The sequence below is a fragment of the Triticum urartu genome, chromosome 5A (assembly GCF_056163025.1).
Source record: "Triticum urartu cultivar PI428250 chromosome 5A, HENAU_Tu73, whole genome shotgun sequence".
Taxonomy (NCBI): Eukaryota; Viridiplantae; Streptophyta; class Magnoliopsida; order Poales; family Poaceae; genus Triticum; species Triticum urartu.
This window is the reverse complement of record NC_141877.1, coordinates 119,705,588-119,733,575: the sequence shown is the minus strand read 5'-3', so window position 1 is coordinate 119,733,575 and position 27,988 is coordinate 119,705,588.

Sequence of the window (27,988 nt, the reverse complement as noted above, 5' to 3'; positions counted from 1 at the left end):
GGATCTTTACCAATGACATATGTATCTAAAAGCACCAAGTTAATATTAGAAGCTAAATAGCAATTGCACAATGATGTATTACAACACTCTTTTATAGTATCTTATAACATCCAATATACTCACATATCAGATGAATTAACATATTATATGATGGGCCGGAAGGAGTTTAGTGTATTCTTACAAATTATCGACTGATTAACTGCTGCTGCATACATGGTTACAGTTAGTTTGAGCTAGTTCGGGCTCAAATAGCCCTAAAGTATATCTAATCATGAGGGCTAGTTTGATCTAGTTGTATCTATAACCCACGCAAAAAACTATCCAACCCAAGAGGTGCTAATTGGAGCTAGTTCTCCTAGTGCATTTATTGTCAATCTAACCGTGCCATCCAAACAACTCCTTGGATGGAGTTAGTTCAGGATTAGTCATGAGCTAGAAACTAACTCTAATCTCTAGCTAAGTTGAGTATCCAAATAGGGATGTGTTGTTGATGTTGTTGCTGCTGCTCTTCTACGTATATCTAGACATCATCAGAACATTAATGTAACACTCTTCCTTGTTGCTATGTAGCCTAGGATTGCATATTTAGATATTAAGTACAGTGCATGTTGCTATGTAGCCTTAGATATATTACATATGGCCCTAGTTAACCTAACGATAAATGGGTTACAAATATATTTAATTAAAAGTCCGATTCACCGATTAGTCCCTTATCAGCCCCCCGCCTATATGGTACCAGCTACCGATATCCTGAATAGTGAATATATATATATGCCATGGGATGAAACTAACCTCGATGGAAAACAACAGTAGTTCCCAAAATTGTCCTGTGTAGGTACATCGAGAAGCATGTTAAGCACAACGGGCTAAACATCAACCAAAAGTATCCATGGCAGACAAAATAATCTCCAAAAGATAGCTTCAGTGTGTAGGTTTAAGCATGCTAGTAAAGCAAAACAAGTGGAAAGGTGTGTTAACTGCAACATGCCTAACATTTAACAACAAGCAAACATAGTCATTCAAACTAGTATTGTGTCAGTCTAAGTACACTGGTTATTGCTAAATAAAGATGGAAAGGCGTGTTAACTACAAGATACAGCAACCAAATGTAGTCATTCATAGTGGTATTGTTGAAACTGGTAGTGATGAAATTGAACTGCATAGTTAATACTTGCACATATAGAACATGACATTGTGAATAACTAGAATAAACAAGGCATACTACGAACAACCAAAGATAGCATTTGAAACTGGACATATGGTAAATACAAACCACCGAACAATCAAAAAACTTTAAAAGAGGTATATGCTAGCTATAACAGGCTTAACAACAAGAAAATATATGCATTCCTATCGGTATGTTTAAAACTGGATTGATGAAATGTACTCCACGGTAAATAATTGCACATATAGAGCATCACATTGTGAACAACTAAAATAAACAAGGCATACTGCAAACAACCAGATATAGCAATTAAAACTGGACATATTCTCACTACACTACAAAAGGGACTCAACAAAACAAATCATGGGTTTCCCCCTATGAAGAGGCACGGCAAAACAAATAATGGGTTTCCTCACTTGTCACAGATTGGCTCGTTCCCGTGGGAAGAGCACAGACCCTGGATGCGCTCCATGTTGTCGCAGATGGGCTCCTTCCCCTTGGAAGAGCACGGCTATAGGGTGCCCTCCCTGATGTCGTAGATGGGCGCTTTCCCCTTGGAAGAGCAGATGGGATCTTTCCCCTTGGAAGAGACGGAGAGGGTGCCCTCCTCATGGTCGCCGTCGATGAGGTCTGACTTGGAAGTTGTGGATCCCAAGCCAGCGTTGCAAAACGTGTCCTTCATAAATACCAAAAGGGGCTCGATGGCGATGTAGGATGGCAAATTGTTGACAACGAGCCAGAGGAGATCAGCGGTGGGGCCATGGATGAGATCGGCGTCGGTTGAACCCGAGGGGTTGGGGGTGGGCCACTTAACCTGTGACATAGCCCGCCTCAGGACGTCGCTGTCGATGACCTCGATGTCGTAGTCGGTGGCAGAGACATGCCCGCATACTCTAGCCCGCTGCTTGAGTACCTGCCGCCAGTAATGGTCGTCAGCTTCCTCGGAGACGTCGGGCGAAGAGACCGCAATACACCTCTTTTGGGCTGGTCGCTCCTCGAGCTCCACGGGAAGCGTAGCCGGGATTAGGCTGCAACGCTCTAGAGTGGGGGATGGGGATGGGGATCTGTGGGAAGGGGGGCATTTGGCAGGTGCCATCTAAGAAACTCAGGGCGGCCAGGGTATGGAGATCGGTGGGTAAGCTGCATGGGTAAACCGGCAGATGTTGACAAGGGAGGCCTTGCGGTGGCGACGGCGGGGACCTTGCTAAGGTTTTGAGCGAGGGAGGGTGTGTGTGTGTGCACACGCCCGAGGAGGTTTTGGTGCGTGTGTGTGTGGAGGGGGCGGGGGTGTTTTAGGAAATGATGCGGGTACTGAAAATTTAACTACGCGTGAGTAAAATGCCAGGGCTATTGAAAAATTAAATGATGGTGCATCGCACACGGTCCGGAGATAACAACCGTGTGTTATGAAACAGAAAAACCCTTGAGCCGGGCAGATATTTTCGAGGGATGCAGGCAGGATTGGGAACAAGAAACAGCACAAACGGCTGAAACACAATAACCGTGTGTTACCAAACAGAAAAAAGCTGCAGGCGGGTAGATATTTTTGAGAGGGGAAGCCTCGTGGAGCCCAATGCACACGGTTAGTTTGAGTGAACCGTTTCTATTGCGTCATCCGACTTGTCTAATGTTCATAAATTTGGCGAAAAATGACGCGGGAGAGGGTGAGAACACGAACACACTTGCATGTGGACCAACTTTATGTATGAAAATGGTGGTTTGATTTTCAAATACCAAATGCATCTTCGATGTGGCAACTATCTCACAAAGCGCACATTATTGCTTGCCCCCACCCCCCTCATGTTGGAATGAATGGCATCCTAAGCTATGAATGCATGCTTGATGTCTACTACACAACCTTCTTCTTGTAGACGTTGTTGGGCCTCCAAGTGCAGAGGTTTGTAGGACAGTAGCAAATTTCCCTCAAGTGGATGACCTAATGTTTATCAATCCGTAGGAGGCGTAGGATGAAGATGGTCTCTCTCAAGCAACCCTGTAACCAAATAACAAAGAGTCTCTTTTGTCCTCAACACACCCAATACAATGGTAAATTGTATAGGTGCACTAGTTCGGCGAAGAGATGGTGATACAAGTGCAATATGGATAGTAGATAATAGTTTTTGTAATCTGAAAATATAAAAGTGAGTTGAAACAAGGCCTAGGGTTCATACTTTCGCTAGTGCAAGTTCCCTCAACAATACTAACATAATTGGATCACATAACTATCCCTCAACATGCAACAAAGAGTCACTCCAAAGTCACTAATAGCGGAGAACGAACGAAGAGATTATGGTAGGGTACGAAACCACCTCAAAGTTATTATTTCCAATCAATCCGGTGGGCTATTCCTATAAGTGTCACAAACAGCCCTAGAGTTCGTACTAGAATAACACCTTAAGACACAAATCAACCAAAACCCTAATGTCACCTAGATACTCCAATGTCACCTCAAGTATTCGTGGGCATGATTATACGATATGCATCACACAATCTCAGATTCATCTATTCAACCAACACAAAGGACCTCAAAGAGTGCCCCAAAGTTTCTATCGGAGAATCACGACGAAAACGTGTGCCAACCCCTATGCATAGGTTCATGGGCGGAACCCACAAGTTGATCACCAAAACATACATCAAGTGAATCACGTGATATCCCATTGTCACCACAGATATCCACGGCAAGACATACATCAAGTGTTCTCAAATCTTTAAAGACTCAATCCGATAAGATTATTTCAAAGGGGAAACTCGATTCATTACAAGAGAGAAGAGGGGGAGGAGAAACATAAGATCCAACTATAATAGCAAAGCTCGCGATACATGAAGATCGTTCCAAATCAAGAACACGAGAGAGAGAGAGAGAGATCAAACACATAGCTACTGGTACATACCCTCAGCCTCGAGGGAGAATTACTCCCTCCTCATCATGGAGAGCACTGGGATGATGAAGATGGCCACCGGAGAAGGATTCCCCCTCCGGCAGGGTGCCGGAACGGGTCTAGATTGGCTTTCGATGGCTATTGAGACTTCTGGCAGCATAACTCCCGATCTATTGTCCTCTCTAGAAGTTTTAGGGTACGACGATATATATGGGTGCAGGAAGTACGTCGGAGGAGCTACGGGGGCCCCACGAGGCAGGGGGCGCGCCCTAGGGTGGGGGGGGGGCGCCCCCCACCCTCGTGAGCACCTCCCGTATCTCCTGACGTGGAGTCCAAGTCTATCCGGTGGCTTTCATTCCAAAAATAACTTCTCCAGTTGATTTCATTCCGTTTCGACTCCGTTTGATATTCCTTTTCTTCGTAACACTGAAATAGGCATAAAACAACAAATCTGTGCTGGGCCTCCAGTTAATAGGTTAGTCCCAAAAATAATATAAAAGTGGAAAATAAAGCCCAATATTGCCCAAAACAGTAGATAATATAGCATGGAGCAATCAAAAATTATAGATACGTTGGAGACGTATCAAGCATCCCCAAGATTAATTCCTGCTTGTCCTCGAGTAGGTAAATGATAAAAAGATAATTTTTTATGTGGAATGCTAGTTGGCATAATTTCAATGTAATTCTTCTTACTTGTGATATGAATATTCAGATTCGAAAGATTCAAGACAAAAGTTCATATTGACATAAAAATAATAATACTTCAAGCATACTAACAAAACAATCATGTGTTCTCAAAATAACATGGCCAAAGAGAGCTAGCCCTAAAAAATCATATAGTCTGGCTATGCTCCATCTTCACCACACAAAATATTTAAATCATGCACAACCCCGATGACAAGCCAAGCAATTGTTTCATACTTTTGATGTTCTCAAACTTTTTCAATCTTCACGCAATATATGAGCATGAGCCATGGATATAGAACTATAGGTGGAATAGAATGGTGGTTGTGGAGAAGACAAAAAGGGAGAAGACAGTCTCACATCAACTAGGCGTATCAACGGGCTATGGAGATTCCCATCAATAGATATCAATGTGAGTGAGTAGGGATTGCCATGCAACGGATGCACTAGAGCTATAAATGTATGAAAGTTCAACAAAAGAAACTAGTGGGTGTGCATCCAACTTGCTTGCTCACGAAGACCTAGGGCATTTTGAGGAAGCCCATCATTGGAATATACAAGCCAAGTTCTATAATGAAAGATTCCCACTTGTATATGAAAGTGACAACATAGGAGACTCTCTATCATGAAGATCATGGTGCTACTTTGAAGCACAAGTGTGGTAAAAGGATAGTAGCATTGCCCCTTCTCTCTTTTTCTCTCATTTTTTTTATTTTTTTATTTGGACCTTTCTCCTTTTTTCGTCCGGAGTCTCATCCCGACTTGTGGGGGAATCATAGTCTCCATCATCCTTTCCTCACTGGGACAATGCTCTAATAATGATGATCATCACACTTTTATTTACTTACAACTCAAGAATTACAACTCGATACTTAGAACAAGATATGACTCTATATGAATGCCTCCGGCAGTGTACCAGGATGTGCAATGATGCATGAGTGACATGTATGAAAGAATTATGAACGGTGGCTTTGCCACAAATACAATGTCAACTACATGATCATGCAAAGCAATATGACAATGATGAAGCATGTCATAATAACGGAACGGTGGAAAGTTGCATGGCAATATATCTCGGAATGTCTATGGAAATGCCATGATAGGTAGGTATGGTGGCTGTTTTGAGGAAGGTATATGGTGGGTGTATGATACCGGCAAAAGGTGCGCGGTATTAGAGAGGCTAGCAAAGGTGGAAGGGTGAGAGTGCGTATAATCCATGGACTCAACATTAGTCATAAAGAAGTCACATACTTATTGCAAAAATCTATTTGTTATCGAAACAAAGTACTATGCGCATGCTCCTAGGGGGATAGATTGGTAGGAAAAGACCATTGCTCGTCCCCGACCGCCACTCATAAGGAGGACAATCAATAAATAAATCATGCTCCGACTTCATCACATAACGGTTCACCATACGTGCATGCTACGGGAATCACAAACTTCAACAAAAGTATTTCTCAAATTCACAACTACTCAACTAGCATGACTCTAATATTACCATCCTCATATCTCAAAACAATCATCAAGTATCAAACTTCTCTTAGTATTCAACACACTCATGAGAGAATTTTATTATTCTTGAATACCTAGCATATTAGGATTTTAAGGAAATTACAATGCTATTTAAGACTCTCAAAATAATATAAGTGAAGCATGAGATTTCATCTATTTCTTCAAAATAAAACTACCACCATGCTCTAAAAGATATAAGTGAAGCACTAAAGCAAACGACAAACTGCTCCGAAAGATATAAGTGAGGATCAATGAGTAGTCGAATAATTATGCAACTATGCGAAGACTCTCTAACATTTAATAATTTCAGATCTTGGTATTTTATTCAAACATCAAGCAAAACTAAATAAAATGACATTCTAAGAATGGCAAACATCATGTGAAGAAGCAAAAACTTAGGATCAACCGGTACTAACCGATAGTTGTTGAAGAAGAAAGGTGGGATGCCAACCGGGGCATCACCAAGCTTAGACGCTTGAGACTTCTTGAAATATTATCTTGGGGTGCCTTGGGCATCCCCAAGCTTGAGCTTTTGTGTCTCCTGAATTCCTCTCATATCACGGTCTCCCTAAATCTCAAAAGCTTCATCCACACAAAACTCAACAAGGACTCATGAGATAAGTTAGTATAAACCATTGACAAAACCTTATCATACTCTACTGTAGAAAATCACTAAAATTATTATTCAACATTGCATACTAAATGCCTCTGCATATTTAATAGTCCTATCCTCAAATAGAATCATTAAAGAAGCAAACATATGCAAACAATGCAAACATAACAGCAATCTGCCTAAACAGGATAGTCTGTAAAGAATGCAGCAACATCCATACTTCCCTAGCTCCAAAAATTATGAAATAAAATTCCCACTGTAGTAAATTTATCAGAGCTTAATATGCAAAAGGTTTTAACATATTATCACATTCTGACTTTTCTAGGGAATTATTGCAACAGCGGTAAACTTTCTGTTTTCAAACAGCAATATGAAGACTTGTAACATAGGCATAGTAAAGACTATTAATGCCACTTTTATTGAAATAAAAGATTCAAAACATTGTTATAAATAACAGTAAGCAAATATTAACAAATAAATTGACTCTCCAAGCAGAACACATATCATGTGGTGAATAAAAATATAGCTCCAAGTAAAGTAACCGATGAACGAAGACGAAAGAGGGGATGCCTTCCGGGGCATCCCCAAGCTTAGGCTCTTGGCTATCCTTGAATATTATATTGGGGTGCCTTGGGCATCCCCAAGCTTAGGATCTTGCCACTCCTTATTCCATAGTCCATCGAATCCTTACCCAAAACATGAAAACTTCACAACACAAAACTTAACAGAAAACTCGTAAGCTCTGTTAGTATGAGAAAATAAATCACCACTTCAAGGTACTGTAATATACTAATTATTTATTTATATTGGTGTTAAACCTACTTTATTCCAACTTCTCTATGGTTTATTAACTATTTTACTAGCTATAGATTCATCAAAATAAGTAAACAACACACGAAACACAGAATCTGTCAAAAACAGAAAAGTCTGTAGTAATCTGGATCAAACGTATACTTATGGAACTCATAAAATTCTCAAATAAATTGCTGGACCTGAGGAATTTATCTATTAATCATCTTCAAAAAGAATTAACTAAATATCACTCTCCAAATAAAAATGGTAGCAATTCTCGTGAGCGCTAAAGTTTCTGTTTTTTACAGCATGATCATAAAGACTTCACCCAAGTCTTCCCAAAGGTTCTACTTGGCACAAACACTAATTAAAAGCATAAAACCACATCTAAACAGAGGCTAGATGAATTATTTATTACTAAACAGGAACAAAAATCAAGGAACTAAAATAAAATTAGGTTGCCTCCCAACAAGCGCTATCGTTTAACGCCCCTAGCTAGGCATGATGATTTCAATGATGCTCACATAAAGGATAAGAATTGTAACATAAAGAGAGCATCATGAAGAATATGACTAGCAAATTTAAGTCTAACATACTTCCTATGCATAGGGATTTTGTGAGCAAACAACTTGTGGGAACAAGAATCAACTTGCATAGGAAGGTAAAGCAAGCACAACTTCAAAATTTTAAGCACATAGAGAGGAAACTTGATATTATTGCAATTCCTACAAGCATATGTTCCTCCGTCATAATAATTTTCAGTAGCATCATGAATGAATTCAACAATATAACCAGAACCTAAAGCATTCTTTTCATGATCTACAAGCATAGAAAATTTATTACTCTCCACATAAGCAAAATTCTTCTCATTCTTAATAGTGGGAGTATCATAAGAGACTCGAATACTATAAATTGTTTCCACATTCAAAGAGTAATGTTCAGAAAAGGGGTAATCATAATCATGACAAGTTTTATAAATATAATCACTAATTTTTATAGCATATGTATCATCACAATAATTATCATAAGTAGGAGGCATGCTATCATCATTATAAATTTGCATATCAAAACTTGGGATACTAAAAATATCATCTTCATTAAACGTAGCATCCCCAAGCTTGGGACAAACATTAATTGCAGCAAATATATTCTCAAAAACATTATCTTCATCAAACATAGCATCCCCAAGCTTGGGCCTTTTCATATTATAAGCATAATCACTCTCATCATTAATAGTATGGATAGCACCAATAGTATAGCAATTATCATATTCTTCCAAGCAAGTGCCAAAAAGATTTTCAAGATCATAAGAAGTATCATTATCTTCCCAATCATAATCATCACAACAAGCAATAGGCATAATAAGATCATCATCAAGTGTATCATCTTCATTTTCATGAGGCACAACAATAATAGGAGAAACTTTATTTGGGAGAGATACCTTTTTACCTCTCTTCCTTTTTCTTTTCTTCTTCTTCTTCACCTCATGTGTGGGTTCAATCCTCTTTTTGGAGCTCCTTATTAATGAGATTGGTTGAATAGAAGGTTCCTCCTCGTTACCTGATTCATCATAAGAAATAATAGGAGAATATTGGGAAGTCTCTTCCCTTTCGTTAGCATTCTCTTCATCTTCTATTTGTTTTCTTTTCTTTATGTAATTGGCAATATAAGGATTTTCAATACAATTCACCGCACAATACATATAAATTTCCTCTAGATCAAATCCAAGAAGTTTATAACGGGAAAATTCCGGAAGATAATTAGTTATACGTTTCATTTCTTCATAACCCATAAGAAAACTAAGTTCATTATGATGTGCAAGGGAAATCAAGTCATCACAATTTTTGGACACGATACGATCATGAAAAAATTTGCATTGGGTATTGAAATGATCATGTTCATTGCAAAGCTCACAAGTATGGCCAATATAATTTAAATTTTCAGCACATTCATCTAACCTTTCTTGCAACAATTTAGTTTCTAAGTACTTATGCCTCTTGCAATATCTATCTTCCCTATTTGGTGTGTACTTACAAACCCAATGTACTCCACAAAAATTGACATGTTTATAGGAGACATTTTCATCATAACTAGTGCAATCATCATTAGTATCATGGATATTCAAAGAATTCGTACTAACAACATTGCAATCATGCTCATCATTCAAAGATTTAGTGCCAAACATTTTATAGATTTCTTCTTCTAGCACTTGAGCACAATTTTCCTTTCCATCATACTTACGAAAGATATTAAAAAGGTGAAGCGTATGAGACAAACTCAATTCCATTTTTTATAGTTTTCTTTTATAAACTAAACTAATGATAAAACAAGAAACTAAAAGACTCGATTGCAAGATCTAAAGATATACCTTCAAGCACTAACCTCCCCGGCAACGGCGCCAGAAAAGAGGTTGATGTCTACTACACAACCTTCTTCTTGTAGACGTTGTTGGGCCTCCAAGTGCAGAGGTTTGTAGGACAGTAGCAAATTTCCCTCAAGTGGATGACCTAAGGTTTATCAATCCGTAGGAGGCATAGGATGAAGATGGTCTCTCTCAAGCAACCCTGCAACCAAATAACAAAGAGTCTCTTGTGTCCCCAACACACCGAATACAATGGTAAATTGTATAGGTGCACTAGTTAGGCGAAGACATGGTGATACAAGTGCAATATGGATAGTAGATAATAGTTTTTGTAATCTGAAAATATAAAAATAGCATGGTAACTAATGATAAAAGTGAGCGTAAACGGTATTGCAATGCGTTGAAATAAGGCCTAGGGTTCATACTTTCGCTAGTGCAAGTTCCCTCAACAATACTAACATAATTGGATCACATAACTATCCCTCAACATGCAACAAAGAGTCACTCCAAAGTCACTAATAGCGGAGAACGAACGAAGAGATTATGGTAGGGTACGAAACCACCTCAAAGTTATTCTTTCCAATCAATCCGGTGGGCTATTCCTATAAGTGTCACAAACAACCCTAGAGTTCGTACTAGAATAACACCTTAAGACACAAATCAACCAAAACCCTAATGTCACCTAGATACTCCAATGTCACCTCAAGTATCCGTGGGCATGATTATACGATATGCATCACACAATCTCAGATTCATCTATTCAACCAACACAAAAGAACTCAAAGAGTGCCCCAAAGTTTCTACTGGAGAATCACGATGAAAACGTGTGCCAACCCCTATGCATAGGTTCATGGGCGGAACCGGCAAGTTGATCACCAAAACATACATCAAGTGAATCACGTGATATCCCATTGTCACCACAGATATCCACGGCAAGACATACATCAAGTGTTGTCAAATCTTTAAAGACTCAATCTGATAAGATTATTTCAAAGGGGAAACTCGATTCATTACAAGAGAGAAGAGGGGGAGGAGAAACATAAGATCCAACTATAATAGCAAAGCTCGCGATACATCAAGATCGTGCCAAATCAAGAACACGATAGAGAGAGAGAGAGATCAAACACATAGCTACTGGTACATACCCTCAGCCTCGAGGGAGAACTACTCCCTCATCATCATGGAGAGCACCGGGATGATGAAGATGGCCACCGGAGAAGGATTCCCCCTCCGGCAGGGTGCCGGAATAGGTCTAGATTGGCTTCCGGTGGCTACGGAGGCTTCTGGCGGCGGAACTCCCGATCTATTGTCTTCTCTGGAAGTTTTAGGGTACGACGATATATATGGGTGCAGGAAGTACGTCGGAGGAAGTACGGGGGCCCCATGAGGCAGGGGGTGTGCCCTAGGGTGGGGGCGGAGCCCCCCACCCTCGTGAGCACCTCCTGTATCTCCTGACATGGAGTCCAAGTCTATCCGGTGGCTTTCGTTCCAAAAATAACTTCTCCAGTTGATTTTGTTCCGTTTCGACTCTGTTTGATATTCCTTTTCTTCGAAACACTGAAATAGGTATAAAACAACAAATCTGGGCTGGGCCTCCGGTTAATAGGTTAGTCCCAAAAATAATATAAAAGTGGAAAATAAAGCCCAATATTGCCCAAAACAGTAGATAATATAGCATGGAGGAATCAAAAATTATAGATATGTTGGAGACGTATCAATGCCCCCTCCCACCCAACCGAGGTTCACCTGGCAAAGTGCAAAGTAGCTAGCAGCCCCGCTCCCTCATGTCGGCACAAAGGGAATCCTAAGCTATGAATGCATGCCCCCCAATCGAGGTTCACCTAGCAAAGTGTGAAGTAGCTAGCATCCCCCCTCCCTCGTGTCGGCACGAAGGGAATCCTGAGCTATGAATGCATGCCCCCCAACCGAGGTTCACCTACCAAAGTGCGAAGTAGCTAGCAACCCCCCTCCCTCGTGTCGGCATGAAGGGAATCCTAAGCTATGAATGCATGCCCCTGCAACTGAGGTTCACCTAGTAAAGTGCGAAGTAGCAGCTAGCAGCCCACCCTCGTGTCGCCACGAAGGGAATCCTAAGCTATCAATGCATGCCCCCCCAACCGATGTTCACCTAGCAAAGTGTGAAGTAGCAGCCCCCCCACCCCCCACACACACTTTCAGTCGGCGAGCCAGAGAGGCATATCTCGCCAAGATGGATCGTAAAACGGACCAAGAATAATCCACCTTGGTCATACAACCTCTCTTGTTGTTGGTCAAAGTGATGGCTGTCCATGCGACCCCGGATATGGGCTAGCTCGCCAACAATCATGCAAGTAGCTAGTCCCCGAAGACAACCACTGCTTGCGTGTGGCCCAAACCACACTGAGTGAGGGTTAGGCTGATGATGCATATGTATGTTACATTACACCACACTTCAAGCCAATGACGGGGATTCATGCATGCATGCGTGCATAGTATATGCGCTCAAACTTAATTAGGTTTGGATCTCACCATGACCTATACTACGATAACATGAACCAAATGAAGAATCCGCCATGGTAACCTATCTTGTTGTCGGTCAAGGTGATCATGGGTGTCCACACGGGCCCACGAATATATAGGCTTGTCGCTAATAACCACGCGAGGGAGTGTACCGTTCGAAGGCAACCACTACATGCATATGTATGGAGGTGATGCATGCATGCATGTTTGAATACCATTTCACAACATTGATGTGGCGCGTGCGTAAAAAATCGTACACTAGCTCCTCACACAGAGCGAGATCGGTTCATGACGTGCCGTTGTACTAGCCACTTCGACTTGATGGGAGAGATTCATGCGTACACATGCATGTATGTGTGCTCAAACTGTATCATGCATGTCATCCTAGATCATGACCTATATATATACTATATTACAAGCAAAAAAAAATTATCCCCTCCTAAGTCAAATTAACCTCTCTTGTGTTGTCAGGCAAAAAGTAGTGATGGACCAAGCAGGCCCACAGATGGAAAGCATCGATATCGCTGATAACCGCTTTAAGTGGGTGTGAGAGGACAACCACCACCGCTTTGCATGTGGGCCAAACATATATATGTTGAATACCGAAAATGCACAACTTTGATGTGCCACATGCTTCAAAAACCGTAAACATGCACCCACACAGAGCAAGGTTCATGAAGCGTACTACATATGATGGACCCCTTCCCCCCTCTTCACCTCATACTATATGCTCTTGCCGTAATATGTACAACCCAAAAGAATCCTCATCGATGGTGAAATTAATTAACCTTTCCCGACGTAGGTCAAAGTGATGCATGCATGCATCGATGATGCCCTCGTCGGCCCACAGATGGAAGCATCACACGTGAGTGTCCTAGCTAGGATAACCACTGCGTGCATGCATGTGGCCCAAAGAGGTGTTGTGTGATGTTTGAATAGCCAATTTAACAATTCTGATGTTGCACGTGCCTTAGAAACCGAAAAGTCCCGACACTGAGTGAGGTGTACTTGTTCACGAACGCGTACTTATAGTATATATGCTAGTCCCCTCCCATCTCTTTGACGCGTAGTATATACCACCATAACACAAACAAAAAAGATTCTACCATGTTGTTCAAATTAACCTCACTACCGGTTGTTCGTCAAAGTGATGGACGACGACCTCGCGGGCCCATAGAAAGCGTCACACGCGAGTATCGAGTTTCCTGTAGGACAACCATCGACTGCATGTGGCCAAAACATGTATGTATGAAAGGGTTGTGTAATGTTTTAAATAACGAATTCACGACTCTGATGTGGCACCGGCGTGCCTAACAAAACGACCAACCCACACGGTGGCTCACAACTTGTAGTGTACTGCGAGCAACCCACCACCCCTAGACGCACACACACACACACACCGCGAATCCACCACAACTATGATGCATGTTAAATTAATTATCCCGTGGTGAACATATGTTACCAAAGGAGGGACGTTTTAATTTTGGAAAAAATCACAGAGATCATTAAGATGTTTTAGTACATTAATTGATTGATTTTCTACGAGTATAATGTGCAAAAATCAATTTTGAGCTACATGCACACGTGACAGTGCACCTAAATGGATTGCAAAAACACATGTGTCTCATTGGGTGCATGTTTACTCCTCGTGCAACAAATTTCAAACATTGAGAATCTTGATTTTTAAATTCTATTACATCCAAAACTAATTTGAAGTTCATGAAACTTATCATGTTGTCATATGGACACCAATACGAAGTGTCATTGTACTCTTTTTTGTCAAATTTGAGACCAGTTTTGATGTAATCTTTATCTAATTACAAACGGGAGATTATTAATAATTGGGAACCAATATCCCAAACAGATTATTTATTCGAACCGTGAGTGTTAGACCAACGATGGATATGTTCCATGCTTCGGTTAAGCAATAAGGCGGCAACATTAATCATCCAAATAGAAAAACAATATATGTGCCGCCGCGCGACCCGTGTGCCGTGTGAGCAAGCGTGAGTTGACAGAACGCATGCAAGTAGTCCGCCATGTAGGCAGACCGGGAGGCATGCGTGCAGGTGCGTGAACTGACGGAGGCGTGCTCACTGTGCAGTGTCATCGGGGGCGTGCGAGTAGCTATGTGAAACTTTGGTATGCATGCCAGCAGTCCGGTGCGCAGGCTCACCGGGAGGCGAGCCATCGGTTTGACCACTGCCCACCTGTCTCCCACAACTCCCACTACTCCATATTAATGGTGCGCCTGAGCGGCCGCACCTCCCATCCTCTCCACACACACAATCCTCTCCCCCCGCTTGCATCCTCGACACCGCTCTCAGTCCTCAAAGCCGTCAGTGCATGAATGAGGATGCCGCCGAAGCGCCCCATCGGAGGGAGTGGCGATGCCGGGGCTGCTAAAGCACCGAAGCACGGCGTGGAGATGGAGACAGAGGTTGATGTCACCTCCAGCAAGTTATCGATGCACCCTGACATCACCGACGATGTCGAGCTTCCACAGCCGGAAGCAGAGTTCCACACCGACTCTGGTGACGAACCCGACTCCGACTCCGACAACCACTCCGGCGACGACTCTGACAACGACGGACAACTGGTTAGACATCTATACCCATTTATGTGTCAAATAGATCATAGAGTTTCTCTGGTTACTCCTGCCTCCCCCTTTTTGGAATAAAAATCCTATGGTTATGTTCTCCCAATCCATGAAATCTGAGTAAGTTTCTTAGATCCGTGTAGTGTATTGATTGTTTGAATGGTACAAGTGATAAGTGATTAGTTGTTTCATCTGTGCAAATTATTGTTGGAAATATGCCCTAGAGGCAATAATAAATTGGTTATTATTATATTTCCTTGTTCATGATAATCGTTTATTATCCATGCTATAATTGTATTGATAGGAAACTCAGATACATGTGTGGATACATAGACAACACCATGTCCCTAGTAAGCCTCTAGTTGACTAGCTCGTTGATCAATAGATGGTTACGGTTTCCTAACCATGGACATTGGATGTCGTTGATAACGGGATCACATCATTAGGAGAATGATGTGATGGACAAGACCCAATCCTAAGCCTAGCACAAAGATCGTGTAGTTCGTATGCTAAAGCTTTTCTAATGTCAAGTATCATTTCCTTAGACCATGAGATTGTGCAACTCCCGGATACCGTAGGAGTGCTTTGGGTGTATCAAACGTCACAACGTAACTGGGTGACTATAAAGGTGCATTACAGGTATCTCCGAAAGTGTTTGTTGGGTTGGCACGAATCGAGACTGGGATTTGTCACTCCGTGTAAGCGGAGAGGTATCTCTGGGCCCACTCGGTAGGACATCATCATATGCGCAATGTGACCAAGGAGTTGATCACGGGATGATGTGTTACGGAACGAGTAAAGAGACTTGCCGGTAACGAGATTGAACAAGGTATAGGGATACCGACGATCGAATCTCGGGCAAGTAACATACCGCTAGACAAAGGGAATTGTATACGGGATTGATTAAGTCCTTGACATCGTGGTTCATCCGATGAGATCATCGTGGAACATGTGGGAGCCATCATGGGTATCCAGATCCCGCTGTTGGTTATTGACCGGAGAACGTCTCGGTCATGTCTGCATGTCTCCCGAACCCGTAGGGTCTACACACTTAAGGTTCGATGACGCTAGGGTTATGAAGATATGTGTATGCAGTAACCCGAATATTGTTCGGAGTCCCGGATGAGATCCCGAATGTCACGAGGAGTTCCGGAATGGTCCGGAGGTAAAGAATTATATATAGGAAGTGCTGTTTCGGCCATCGGGACAAGTTTCGGGGTTATCGGTATTGTACCGGGACCACCGGAAGGGTCCCGGGGGCCCACCGGGTGGGGCCACCTGTCCCGGGGGGCCACATGGGCTGTAAGGGGTGCGCCTTGGCCTATATGGGCCAAGGGCACCAGCCCCTATAGGCCCATGCGCCTAGGGTTTCCATATGGGAGGAGTCCCACTAGTGGAAGGCACCTCTAGGTGCCTTGGGGGGGAGGGAAACCTCCCTTGGGCAGCCGCACCTAGGAGATTGGATCTCCTAGGCTGGCGCACCACCCCCCTTGGCCCTCCTATATATAGTGGGGGAGAGGAGGAACTTGAGACACCAGCCCCTGGCGCCTCCCTCTCTCCCCGTTACGTCTCTCTCTCGTAGTATAGGCAAAGCCCTGCTACTGTGACGCCCTGCATCCACCACCACGCCGTCGTGCTGCTGGATCTTCATCAACCTCTCCCTCCTCCTTGCTGGATCAAGGCATGGGAGACGTCTCCGTTCCGTACGTGTGTTGAACGCGGAGGTGCTGTGCATTCGGCACTTGATCATCGGTGATTTGAATCACGACGAGTACGACTTCATCAACCCCGTTCACTTGAACGCTTCCGCTTAGCGATCTACAAGGGTATGTAGATGCACTCTCCTTCCCCTCGTTGCTGGTTTCTCCATAGATAGATCTTGGTGACACGTAGGAAAATTTTGAATTTCTGCTACGTTCCCCAACAGTGGCATCATGAGTTAGGTCTATTGCGTAGATTCTATGCACGAGTAGAACACAAAGTAGTTGTGGGCGTTGATTTTGTTCAATATGCTTGCCGTTACTAGTCTTATCTTGATTCGGCGGTATCGTGGGATGAAGCGGCCCGGACCGACCTTACACGTACTCTTACGTGAGACTGGTTCCACCGACTGACATGCACTAGTTGCATAAGGTGGCTAGCGGGTGTCTGTCTCTCCTACTTTAGTCGGATCGGATTCGATGAAAAGGGTCCTTATGAAGGGTAAATAGCAATTGGCATATCACGTTGCTGTTTTGCGTAGGTAAGAAACGTTCTTGCTAGAAACCCATAGCTGCCACATAAAACATGCAAACAACAATTAGAGGACGTCTAACTTGTTTTTGCAGGGTATGCTATGTGATGTGATATGGCCAAAAGGATGTGATGAATGATATATGTGATGTATGAGATTGATCATGTTCTTGTAATAGATGATCATGGAGCCCCAAGATGAAGATCAAAGGAGCTATATGATATTGGCCATATCATGTCACTATTATTTGATTGCATATGATGTTTATCATGTTTATACATCTTATTTGCTTAGAATGACGGCAGTAAATAAGATGATCCCTCATTATAATTTCAAGAAATTGTTCCCCCTAACTGTGCACCGTTGCTACAGTTCGTCGTTTCGAAGCACCACGTGATGATCGGGTGTGATAGATCCTTACGTTCACATACAACGGGTGTAAGACAGATTTACACACGCAATACACTTAGGTTGACTTGACGTGCCTAGCATGTGCATAGACATGGCCTCGGAACACAGAAGACCGAAAGGTTGAGCATGAGTCGTATGGTAGATACGATCAACATGAAGATGTTCACCGACGTTGACTAGTCCGTCTCACGTGATGATCGGACACGGCCTAGTTCACTCGGATCATGTAATCACTTAGATGACTAGAGGGATGTCTATCTAAGTGGGAGTTCATAAGATGAACTTAATTATCCTGAACATAGTCAAAAGGTTTTTGCAAATTATGCCGTAGCTCGCGCTTTAGTTCTACTGTTTAGATGTGTTCCTAGAAAAAAAATTTAGTTGAAAGTTGATAGTAGCAATTATGCGGACTAGGTCCGTAAACTGAGGATTGTCCTCATTGCTTCATAGAAGGCTTATGTCCTTAATGCACCGCTCAGTGTGCTGAACCTTGAACGTTGTCTGTGGATGTTCCGAACATCTGACATACACGTTTTAATGACTACATGATAGTTCAGTTAAACGGTTTAGAGTTGAGGCACCAAAGACGTTTTTGAAACGTCACGAAACATATGAGATGTTTTAAGGGCTGAAATTGGAATTTCAGGCTCGTGCCCACGTCAAAAGGTATAAGACCTCCGACGATTTTCTTAACCTGCAAACTAAGGAGAAAAGCTCAATTGTTGAGCTTGTGCACAGATTGTCTGAGTACAACAATCATTTGAATCGAGTGGGAGTTAATCTTCTAGATAAGATAGTGATGTTTCTCCGAAGTCATTACCACCAAGCTGCTAGAGCTTCGTGATGAACTATAATATATCGGGGACATGTATGATGATCCTTGAGATGTTCGTGATGTTTGACACCACGAAAGTAGAAATCAGGAAGGAGCATCAATTGTTGATGGTTTGTGAAACCGCTAGTTTCAAGAAGGGCAAGGGCAAGAAGGGATACTTCGTGAAACGGCAATTCAGCTGCTGCTCTAGTGAAGAAACCCAAGGTTGAACCCAAACCCGAGACTAAGTGCTTCTGTAATAAAGGGAACAGCCACTGGAGCAGAATTACCCTAGATACTTGGTAGATTAGAAGGCTGGCAAGGTCGATAGAAGTATATTGGATATACATTATGTTAATGTGTACTTTACTAGTACTCCTAGTAGCACCAGGGTATTAGATACCGGTTCGGTTGCTAAGTGTTAGTAACTCGAAATAAAAGCTACAGAATAAACGGAGACTAGCTAAAGGTGAGCTGATGATATGTGTTGGAAGTGTTTCCAATGTTGATATAATCAAATATCGTACGCTCCTTCTACCATCGAGATTGGTGTTTGTGTTGAGCATAGACATGGTTGGATTATGTCTATCGCAATACGGTTATTCATTTAAGGAGAATAATGGTTACTCTGTTTATTTGAATAATACCTTCAATGGTCTTACACCTAAAATGAATGGTTTATTGAATCTTGATCATAGTGATACACATGTTCATGGCAAAAGATAGTAATGATAGTACCACCTACTTGTGGCACTGCCACGTAAGTCATATCAGTATAAAACGCATGAAGAAGCTCCATGTTGATGGATCTTTGGGCTCACTCGTTTTTGAAAAGTTTGGGACATGCGAACCATGTCTATTGGTATATATGCATGAAGAAACTCCATGCAAATGGACCGTTTTGTACTCGCTTGATTTTGAATCACTTGAGACATGCAAATCATACCACATGGGCAAGATGACCGAAAGCCTCGTTTTCAGTAAAATGGAACTAGAAAGCAACTTGTTGGAAGTAATACATTTTGATGTATGCAGTCCAATGAGTGCTGAGGCATGTAGTGGATGTCGTTATGTTCTTACTTCACAGATGATTTGAGTAGATGTTGAGTATATTTACTTGATGAATCACGAGTCTGAATTATTGAAAGGTTCAAGCAATTTCAGGGTGAAGTTGAAAGATCGTCGTAACAAGAGGATAAAAAGATCTATGATATGATCATAGAGATGAATATCTGAATTACGAGTTTGGCACAGAATTAAGACATTGCGGAAATTGTTTCACAACTAATACAGCCAGGAACACCATGGTGTGATGGTGTGTCCGAACATCATAACTGCACCCTATTGGATATGATGCATACCATGATGTCTCTTATCAAATTACCACGATAGTTTATGGGTTAGGCATTAGAGACAACCACATTCACTTTAAAAAGGGGCACCATGTAATTCTGATAAGGTGACACCGTATGAACTATGGTTTAGAGAAACCTAACCTGTCATTTCTTAAAAGTTTGGGGCTGCGACGCTTATATGAAAAAGTTTCAGGCTGATAAGCTCGAACCCAAAGCGTTTAAATGCATCTTCATAGGACACCCAAAACAGTTGGGTATACCTCCTGTCTCAGATCCGAAAGCAATAAGGGATTGTTTCTAGAATCGGGTCCTTTCACGAGGAAAAGTTTCTCTCAAAATAATTGAGTGGGAGGATGGTGGAGACTTGATGAGGTTATTAAACCATTACTTCAACTAGTGTATAGCAGGGCACAAAGAGTTGTTCCTGTGGCACCTACACCAATTGAAGTGGAAGCTTATGATATTGATCATGAGACTTCGGATCAAGTCACTCCCAAACCTCGTAGGATAACAAGGATGCGTACTACTTCAGAGTGGTACGTAACCCTGTCTTGGAAGTCATGTTGCTAGGCAACAATGAACCTACGAGCTATGGAGAAGCGATGGTGGGCCCGGATTCCGATAAATGGCTCGAGGCCATATAATCCGAGAGAGGATCCATGTATGAAAACAAAGTGTAGACTTTGGAGAAACTACTTGATGGTCGTAAGGCTGTTAGGTACATCTGGATTTTAAAAGGAAGACGGACAATGATGGTAAATGTCACCATTGAGAAAGCTCGACTTGTCATTAAGATGTTTTCTGACAAGTTCAAGGAGTTGACTACGGTGAGATTTTCTCACTCGTAGCGATGCTAAGAGTCTGTTGGAATTATATTAGCAGTCACTGCATTATTTATGAAATCTTGCGGATAGGATGTCAAAACATTGTTTCCTCGACGATTTTCTTGAGGAAAGGTTGTATGTGATACAACCGGAAGGTTTTGTCAATCCTGAAAGATGCTAATGAGTATGCAAAGCTCCAGCAATCCTTCTAAGGACTGGAGTAAGCATCTCGGAGTTGGAATGTGTGCTTTGATGATGATCAAAGTTTTTGGGTGTACACAAAGTTTATGAGAAACTTGTATTTCCAAAGAAGTGAGTGGGAGCACTATAGAATTTCTGATGAATATATGTTGTTGATCGGAAATGACGTAGAATTTCTGGAAAGCATATACGGTTATTTGGAAAGTGTTTTTCAATGGAAAGCCTGGATTAAGCTACTTGAGCATTGAGCATCAATATCTATAAGGATAGATCAAAACGCTTGATAGTACTTTCAAATGAGCACATGCCTTGACGTGATCTTGAAGGTGTTCAAGATGGATCAGTCAAAGAAGGAGTTCTTGCCTGAGTTGTAAGGTATGAAGTTAAGACTTAAAGCTCGACCACGGCAGAATAGAGAGAAAAGACGAAGGTCGTCTCCTATGCTTAAGATGTAGGCTCTACAGTATGCTATGCTGTGTACTGCACCTGAAGTGTGCCTTGCCATGAGTCAGTCAAGGGGTACAAGAGTGATCCATGAATGGATCACAGGACGGCGGTCAAAGTTATCCTTAGTAACTAGTGGACTAAGGAAGTTTCTCGGTTATGGAGGTGGTAAAAAGAGTTCGTCGTAAAGGGTTACGTCGGTGCAAGCTTAACACCTATCCGGATAGCTCTGAGTGGAGATACCGGATGCATATAATGGAGCAACAATTTAGAATAGCTCCAAGTAGAACAGTTATTTGGAATAGCTCCAAATAGAGCGTGGTAGCTACATCTAGGAGATGACATAGAGATTTGTAAAGCACACACGGATCTGAAAGGTTCGGACCCGTTGACTAAAACCTCTCTCACAAGCAACATGATCAAACCTAAAACTCATTGAGTGTTAATCACATAGTGATGTGAACTAGACTACTGACTCTAGTAAACTCTTGGGTGATAGTCACATGGCGATGTGACCTGTGAATGTTAATCACATGGCGATGTGAACTAGATTATTGACTCTAGTGCAAGTGGGAGACTGTTGGAAATACGCCCTAGAGGCAATAATAAATTGGTTATTATTATATTTCCTTGTTCATGATAATCGTTTATTATCCATGCTATAATTGTATTGATAGGAAACTCAGATACATGTGTGGATACATAGACAACACCATGTCCCTAGTAAGCCTCTAGTTGACTAGCTCGTTGATCAATAGATGGTTACGGTTTCCTAACCATGGACATTGAATGTCGTTGATAACGGGATCACATCATTAGGAGAATGATGTGATGGACAAGACCCAATCCTAAGCCTAGAACAAAGATCGTGTAGTTCGTATGCTAAAGCTTTTCTAATGTCAAGTATCATTTCCTTAGACCATGAGATTGTGCAACTCCCGGATACCGTAGGAGTGCTTTGGGTGTATCAAACGTCACAACGTAACTGGGTGACTATAAAGGTGCATTACAGGTATCTCCGAAAGTGTCTGTTGGGTTGGCACGAATCGAGACTGGGATTTGTCACTCCGTGTAAGCGGAGAGGTATCTCTGGGCCCACTCGGTAGGACATCATCATATGCGCAATGTGACCAAGGAGTTGATCACAGGATGATGTGTTACGGAACGAGTAAAGAGACTTGCCGGTAACGAGATTGAACAAGGTATAGGGATACCGACGATCGAATCTCGGGCAAGTAACATACCGCTAGACAAAGGGAATTGTATACGGGATTGATTAAGTCCTTGACATCGTGGTTCATCTGATGAGATCATCGTGGAACATGTGGGAGCCATCATGGGTATCCAGATCCCGCTGTTGGTTATTGACCGGAGAACGTCTCGGTCATGTCTGCATGTCTCCCGAACCCGTAGGGTCTACACACTTAAGGTTCGGTGACGCTAGGGTTATGAAGATATGTGTATGCAGTAACCCGAATATTGTTCGGAGTCCCGGATGAGATCCCGGACGTCATGAGGAGTTTCGGAATGGTCCGGAGGTAAAGAATTATATATAGGAAGTGCTGTTTCGGCCATCGGGACAAGTTTCGGGGTTATCGGTATTGTACCGGGACCACCGGAAGGGTCCCGGGGGCCCACCGGGTGGGGCCACCTGTCCCGGGGGGCCACACGGGCTGTAAGGGGTGCGCCTTGGCCTATATGGGCCAAGGGCACCAGCCCCTATAGGCCCATGCGCCTAGGGTTTCCATATGGGAGGAGTCCCACTAGTGGAAGGCACCTCTAGGTGCCTTGGGGGGAGGGAAACCTCCCTTGGGCAGCCGCACCTAGGAGATTGGATCTCCTAGGCTGGCGCACCACCCCCCTTGGCCCTCCTATATATAGTGGGGGAGAGGAGGAACTTGAGACACCAGCCCCTGGTGCCTCCCTCTCTCCCCGTTACGTCTCTCTCTCGTAGTATAGGCAAAGCCCTGCTACTGTGACGCCCTACATCCACCACCACGCCGTCGTGCTGCTGGATCTTCATCAACCTCTCCCTCCTCCTTGCTGGATCAAGGCATGGGAGACGTCTCCGTTCCGTACGTGTGTTGAACGCGGAGGTGCCGTGCATTCGGCACTTGATCATCGGTGATTTGAATCACGACGAGTACGACTTCATCAACCCCGTTCACTTGAACGCTTCCGCTTAGCGATCTACAAGGGTATGTAGATGCACTCTCCTTCCCCTCGTTGCTGGTTTCTCCATAGATAGATCTTGGTGACACGTAGGAAAATTTTGAATTTCTGCTACGTTCCCCAACAATTATTTCTACTAGTAATCTGACTAGGGTTAGTGTTCGTGCTAATAATTCCTAGCCAGGACTTGACAATTGATTTTGAATGACCGACATATGTTTGTGCCTTTATTTTCTTCAAGATTGGTTTGTACATAGATGACTGTGCTTAAAAATCGAACCATAATCTCTGGATATGTATACATAAATAGCCATAAATTCCTAATCCTACTTCACGGCAACGAGGATGAAGTGGACAACGAGGATGAAGAGGGCCAGTGGAGGTACAAGAGGCAAATCCCGAGGGAGCTTTATGCGGGAATGCATAACAAGCGTATTAGGACCTGGAACGACGGCTATTGATGCCCATTTTGCAACCACAAGCTTCATGACGTGTATCTAAGTGTTCTGGCGCATGCAAGAGGACGGGCCATTGGCTCCTTCAAGAGAAGTATTCTCGCAGAGTGGTGCATGACGCGTACGCTGAGTACCTGGAGAAGCTACAGGATCGTGCCGGCATGTGAGATGAGATGTGGGATCGAACTATGTACTTATGGTTGAACTATGCTTGCGTACGTGTACACTTATTATCTATGTCTGAGTATGTTTAATCTATGTTTACTTATGTCTAACCGTGGGATATGGATGCAATCAGTTCGATTGATGGAATCTACCTCCGTCTTGGTTTATTGGTCCCCTTTGTAATTTGTGTTAAATTTTGACCAAAGGTTTAACTGACAAAATGTTAGTGCAGGTCAGCAAAAATTATATCATTGGATGGGTATTTGAGCATAGTGTTCAATGATATAATTTTTGGTGACATGCATAAACATTTCTTAGTTAAATATCTGGTAAAAATTACAAAGGGAACCAATAAACTAGGACGGAGGTACTACATCAATCCAATACGATTCCCAAAATTGGAACCATGTGCAATGACTTTCATTTTGCGTGTTGCATCAATCACACAAGGTTGGCTCTAGCAAACCGCCGCCTCCAAAATTCTTTGTTGGACAGAAAACCATCACCACCCAATTCAAAAAAGAAAACCCCACCATCCCCACATCACAAAAACCATCACCCCGCCCTCTACCCCCTCTAGTCCCAATTCACACATGCACAAGCTCCTCCACGTCTATGCATGGCACCGCCTATCGCGGCGGTAAACACTTAGCTCGATGCCTGCCTGCCGCCGCCAGGCTGCCGGCAAAGCCCACCGCATTTTGCCACTTTCACTTGCCGCCGCCTATCGCCATCGACTTTCTCGACGCTGCTCGCGGTCGACCCAGCTCCGCTTGGTTGCGGAATCTGTCGTACTGAGGGTTCTTTCTGATGGATAACAAGGTAACTAATTTAATGAGATATTATCTCATCTCGTATCCCAGTTCATTTGCCTCCTTTAATCACCCAGCAATAATCGCCGTGAATTCATTTTTATTCGAGATGATTTGAGGGTTTTCTTTCGTTCATAGAGTGTACAGTGCGCGGACACATCAGGACCTTGCGGCCTCCGCCAGACATTCTATCTCACCGTAACAGATGACTTGTGGATGCGCGCAGTAAGTTCAATCTCACCCTAAATCGGCTGACATGGCCTACTTTCCTGAACATATTATAAATATTAGTACATTTGGATAAAAGGTGCCACATGCACCATATACGTCAAAGGGTATTTTTGCCCTCTTCTTTCTATATTAGGCAAATTAATGATGTATTATTCTTTCGATTACTCTCATATTTCCATGAAATCATGTTTACCCTATCTGTTTAATTATAATTTTTTGTACGTCGATTTCAACTGCTGTACACTTCTTTCAATTTGGGCCCATATTTTCATGTTACCATATTTTCTTTAACAATCCTACCATTTTCTGCAGCGCGTCCCTTGCTATGCAACATAATCTGTAGTGCACAATCTTTCCCTTTACATAAATAAAGACTGCAGGGATGTCATACTACACACAAACCATGGATTTACAATCGTTGCTACTGTAAGACTTGACGAACGTGGTGACTCCTATTTTGGCACTGGCTTTTGGGATGAAATTGCCAAGTTTTATGAACTGAAAGCTGGCACTGGAATTGCACTGCACATAAAAGGGCCTGGTCATGAGATATATGGTAGCTTCCCCGACGATATCATCCGGCCAAACTTTGTTCGAAGTAAGTTTTCTTTTCAACTATCAGCATGTTGACTTACCTAGCAATATCAAATGAATTGTGTAGTATTTAAGCAACCAACTGTTATTCCCTTTTCTTACTATATTCCTAACTAATAACTTCTAGTTACCAATACACTTTTCTATTGCCCTATTTTAACTAAATATTGCATGTACTCCCATTTCTATCAGAAAGCGCCGCTGACAAGGAGACTACGGAGGTGGAGAACAGGCTGCTAACAAGCCGAGGCGGGGCAAGCTAGAACCGCAAGCGACTCCAGCAGGCCTAGGCTTCATCAGCAGCCTCCCCGATGATATGTTGACAGTCATCATCACCCTCCTCCCAATCAAATATGGGGCGCGGACAACCGTCCTTTCCCGGCGGTGGCGCCCCCTATGGAACTCCATCCCTCTCGACCTCATCGACACTCACGAGCTCTGCCATGGCTATTGCAAAAGCTTGGATGTGTTCTCCAAAATCCTCGGTAGTCACCTTGGCCCAACCAGTGGCCTTAGAATGGGCAAGTTCCGTTCCAATGGCAAGGACCGAGCCAAGCTTGACGACTGGTTCCGATCCCCCGCCTAGATTAGCTCGAGGAGCTCACTTTTGATGATGTGCATATGCGGTCGCTGCCAACGTCTGCACTCCGCCTCGCGCCCACGCTGCGCGTCACCAAGTTCAGGAACTGCCATCCCCCTTAATGATGTGCCCACTCTTATTCTACCACGACTAAAGCACCTTAAGCTCATCGTCGTCTGCCTCTCAAATGGTGACATGGAGCGCCTGCTCCGTGGCTGTACTGCACTCGAGTACCTTCGTCTTCAGGCGATCAATGGGTTGAGTACCTTCCACATCACCTCCATGACTCTCCGGACTATTTATGTGTGTTGCTGGTGCGACAGGAAGACATCACAAGATGTGTACCATGGTATGGTCATTGAGGAGACACCTGCACTTGAGAGATTACTTGTAGTTGATCAACAAGGTCCAACAAGAATCAATGTCATATCTGCGCCGAAATTGATAGTGGTGGGCTACTTGTCTGACAAATACTCCGAACTTGTTATTGGATCCACACTCGTTCAGGTACAACAGCCGCCTTCTACCTCTCCTTCTACAAATTAATATTATTTCTAATTTTGAAGATGTTTGTTCGTCTGTCATTCATAAAATGATTCCGACAAGCTTGACCCTGAAACTACGCACAGTGAAGGTCTTGGCACTAGAATCTATCGGCTCCAACCTGGAGCAAGTTGTCAGTTTCCTGAGATGCTTTCCGTGCCTAGAGAAGCTATATATCGAGGTGATGTTCCTTTCCTATTAAATGTTAACCATAAGGGAGTTCAATTTGTGACACCTTTTTCCAAGTTTACAATGACAATGTACTACGATTTATGAAGGCTTCTTTTGGAGGATTTCAGTACATACATGTCCCCCCCCATATTGGTTGCTTGATCCATATGGTTACAATCAATAAGCATTTCTCCTTTGGGTTCATCTGTACTAGTTTTCATCCACTCCAACCTCTTTTGAAGAAGGCTACATTTTTCTAGAATGTAACAAAATGCCCATGTTAATCATGTCAGATCGAAGATGGCATGTTAGTGCATTTTACAAATCCTGCAAACCAAATAGGCCTGTAGTAATGTCCAAAACTGAATGTAGGCACTAACACGTTTTCTTCTTTTACAGATAATATTAGGCCAAGTGGTGGATAATGTGATACAATATAACAATCACATCGAATGCCTAGATCTGCATCTCTCAAAAAATTACTTTGAACTCCTACCGAGGACCTTACCGAAGATTATATTCGCCATGTTATTTGTTCTCAAAGCAAGGGTGCTGAAGGAAATGAGGTTTGCCCTACATTTATTTCGCAAAAATGAAGGGTTTGTTGATCAGCGTCGTCTCCTGCGGCAGAATGGAATAGGCTCCAAAAATGCTGAATTTCATTTTGGAACTTCAGATAGTAATCAAAAGTCATCGTGTCAACCCCATACACGACTTCTCAGTGGCTGACCCCTTTGCAAAAATTGTGAGGTTTCGAAACCAGTCTTAGAAGTGGTAATATTAGTTTGAACCTCTCTGATATCCATGTTCAGCGGATCAACGCAAACGTTTGCAGCTGATGAGCTAAATTTCATTTCTAATATCAGTTTGAACCTTGT